Source organism: Octodon degus, unplaced genomic scaffold (genome assembly GCF_000260255.1).
Source record: "Octodon degus isolate 3935 unplaced genomic scaffold, OctDeg1.0 scaffold00233, whole genome shotgun sequence".
In the NCBI taxonomy this organism is placed as follows: Eukaryota; Metazoa; Chordata; class Mammalia; order Rodentia; family Octodontidae; genus Octodon; species Octodon degus.
In genome coordinates, this window is record NW_004524809.1 from 2,821,501 (window position 1) to 2,824,936 (window position 3,436).

Sequence of the window (3,436 nt, forward strand, 5' to 3'; positions counted from 1 at the left end):
ACAAGGGTTAGGTTTAACCAATTGTTTCCCCAAAATCTAAAATACTGAATAGAAGGCGTAAACAAATCAAGGTTTTGTTTACCTTAAAGGTGTACCTTTTTTTTTTTTTTGACTTAGGTTATCAGCAATGAACTAATTTAGGAATTCGGACCTCAGAGAGATGCTTACAGCATAGGTGCGTTTGACAAGTATCGAACTCTCAGCAACCATTTTGGATGGGGGGTCGTCTTTTTCTCTATGGCACCCTGCGAAAAATAGCGTGGGTCTTCTGAGACCAGTGTGTAATGTGTCAGCACAGCCTGGCCATTAGCTCCAGATTTCACCTGAAGGGCCCTCAGAGTGCTACTGAGGACCGGGTCCAGGGCCAGCGCTGCACACAACTTTGCTGTCGGATTCCGGCCTTTCCTTTCCAGTTAGCGTGTCTTCACGTTTACAGAGGGGTGACCACGGCCCCGCGGCCCGATCTACGGAGCCGCATTCAGGTCCTCACAGGACAAAGCTCTCCGCTCCACTCCGGCGCAACACCAACTTCAGAAACAAAACAGGAGGTGCAAAACTGGTTTCAGGTGGCAACGGCCTAATCCTGTGGCCAACTTTTGGGGACGCAAAGGCTCGCAGAACTTCAAACCCCACTCGGAGCCAAACCCGAACAGCCCCCGGGCTAGGCCCTGCTCCGCCGCCAGCCCCTCCCTCAGCTCGGCCCAGGCCCCTTCAGAGGACGAGCGTACAGGGAAATGGGGTGCGGAGAAATGGGATGCAGGGGAAGGAGTGCAGGTGAAGTGATGCGGGGAGGGAAAGGGGGTACAGGAAGAATAACGGTGCGGGGAGGGAAAGTTGGTTCGGGGGATGGGGGCTTGTTGCAAAAGAGAAAGAGGGTGCGGGGAACGGGAGTGCGAGAGAAAGGGGTGCGGGTAAGGAAAGGGATGCGGGAAAAAGGATGGGATGGGAGGAAATGTGCAAAAAGAAAGCGGGTACAGGTGCCGGCGCAGCGAGAGGAAGGGGTCAGGGAACGAGGGGGTGCGAGGTCTTGGGGAGGGGACGCCGCGGTCTCAGTGACAGCGGTGACACAGCGGCCGGCAGACACAGGAGACGCGGGTTGGGCCAAACCAGGCCGAGAGCCGAGGCCGGGCCGCCGCCGCACCCCCGCAAGCAGCCCTGACAGGCCCACCCCCACTCAACCCCTCCAGCCGCTCACCAGGCTCCTACCGTGGGCGGGGACGCGCACTCACCGGCAGGCAACGGAGGGCAGCCGCTGTCCCGCAGCGCCGTCGCATGAGCTCGGGGCCCAGCTCCTGCGCCGGCCGCCGCACCGAGTCCATCCCCGTGCCCTCCCGGCCCTGCCCCCGCCGCCTCAGCCCCCGCCGCCTCGGCCCCGCGCGAGGAGCGGGAGCGAGACCGCGCGCGCCCCCGCCGCCTACAGCCTCCACCCCCGCCGACGGCGCATGCGCGAGGCGGTGCGTCGTTGCGCAACACGCCGCCAGGGGTGGGGATAGGCCACGGCCGTTGGTCCCGCCCACCCGCGCAAGCGCCGAGCGGATAGCAGGAGGACTAGGACGGTTATACCCGGACCGCCGAGTGGAGAGCAACGCGCTGCAGGGAATCACGGCTGAGGCTGCACTTGCGCGCCAGTTGTGGGCGAGGAGGCCGACCGTGACGCCTTTGTGTCGCTTCTGGAGTCTTTGTCTTCGCTCTAAGGGGTACCGGTGGCAGCCTCCTGTGGTTTGAGAGGTGAGGGGCAAGGGAGCCTTCCAAGTGTGACCGAGTTAAATTTGTAATTTCTGATTGCTCCTCCGGGAGGCGCACGGTGCCGGGCAAGCTTTGAGGGGGATTAGTGGAGGATGGAGGGGCTGCCATTCTAGAGGCTGTCTGGAGAAGGCAGCCTGTAGGCTTGCGACCTCACCTAAGGCAAGGGTGAGGTCGCAAGCGCAGGAAGTCCGAAGCAGGTGAAGTAAGGGTTTCCCGACCCGTCAAAGGGTCTTTGGTGAAGTTACTGGAGATTACTCAGCAGTGTAAAGAGGGACGGGGTTTCACCGTAGAGGCAGGTCCTGGCTGAGTGACTAAACGATGCAGAAGGGTGGAGATAGGGGATGAAGGACCAGGGCTTGGTGAGTTGGTGGGGCTGGAGAAGGAGCTGGTGGCAGGGCTGGCTCAGGTGGGAGGTGGTGGGAAGTGCATTTATAGGTCCAGGAGAATCGGAGACCCCACAGAAAAGGGACTCAGGGTAGATGATAAACATAAACATAAAAGATAAAACAACACCTTTAGAAGAAAAAGCCTTTGTGATCTTGGGCAAAGATCTCTCGGGACACAAGCATGAACCATGAATGAAATTATTTGTAAACTGAGCTTTATCAAAATTAAAAACTGGACCAGCGAGATAGCCTAGTGAACCAAGCGCCTGCTTAGGCAAGTGCTCAAGAACCAGGGTTCAATCCCCCTGACCATATGCTGCGTCGGGCCCATCCTGAGGGCGCTAAACCATTTGCAGAGTCTGGGCGTGGTGGTGTACGCCTGTAATCCCAGCGCTAGAGAAGCTGAAAACAGGAGGATCACTATGAGTCTGAACTGCATAGTGAGACCCTGTACAAAATACATAATTTTTTTTAAATTAAAAACTGCTAGTCTTTGAAAGACACTATGAAGAAAATTGCAGATGGCAAGAAGAGTTTGCAATAGAAAATAGTTGTTGGAGGCCACCTTGGTCTACATAGTGAGTTCAAGGCCAGCCTGGACTATATAGCAAGACTCAGTCTTTAAAAAAAAAAAACAAAACACAAAAAACAGGGCCACGGAGATAGCTCAGTAGAATAAGTGCTTGCCTGGCAAGCACAGGGTCCTGAGTTCAATCCCTGGTACCAAAAAAAAAACAAAACTGTCTATATAAAGAACTTTGGTTTTTGTTTGTTTCTTTTTGCGGGACCAAGAATTGAACTCAGGCCCTATGTGCTTGCCAGTGAAGTGCTTATTCTACTGAGCTGTCTCCCCGGCCCCAGAACTTTGAATCAAACCCTGGCTCTCACACATGTGAAGATAGCAGCTCCACCATGGAGCTTTGCTCCAGTCCTTAAAGAATTCATAACTGAGTAAGACCACTCAATGAAACAGTACGCCAACGGTTTTAGTAAATGCTTCATAAAGTGTGTAAAGGGCCAGTAAGCAAAAAAATGCTCAACCCGCCGGGGAGATGGCTCAGTGGAATAAGCGCTTCCCTGGCAAGCGCAAGGGCCTGAGTTCAATCCTCGGTTCCGCAAAAAATAAAAAAAAATAAAAAGAAATTGCATTGGGGGCTGGTGAGATGGCTCAGTGGTCTAAAGCACCTACTTGGAACAAGCTTGGCAAAACACAGGGACCATGGTTCGATCCCCCAGCACCACATGCCAGCCAGCCCCGCCCCCAGGTGGGCTGAGCTGGCCACACACACACACACACACACACA

General features: G+C 55.1%; 2 protein-coding genes across 6 annotated transcripts in view; one reads left to right on the top strand and one right to left on the bottom strand.

The window, feature by feature from the left end:
* The window catches only part of Tmcc1 (transmembrane and coiled-coil domain family 1), a 248,757-nt gene extending 247,366 nt beyond the window's left edge, over window positions 1-1,391 (bottom strand). For 2 of the 5 annotated variants that reach the window (XM_023705965.1, XM_023705964.1), the window contains exon 1: window positions 1,230-1,391. The gene's annotated coding sequence lies outside the window, so the exon portion shown is untranslated. Of the gene's footprint in view, window positions 1-1,195 lie in introns of all 5 variants that reach the window. The other 3 variants (XM_023705967.1, XM_023705962.1, XM_023705963.1) reach the window with 2 other exon arrangements.
* Window positions 27-3,436, top strand: part of CUNH3orf20 (chromosome unknown C3orf20 homolog) — an 80,659-nt gene continuing 77,249 nt past the window's right edge. Inside the window, exon 1 of the mRNA XM_023705954.1 lies at window positions 27-175. The gene's annotated coding sequence lies outside the window, so the exon portion shown is untranslated. The remainder of the gene's footprint in view (window positions 176-3,436) is intronic.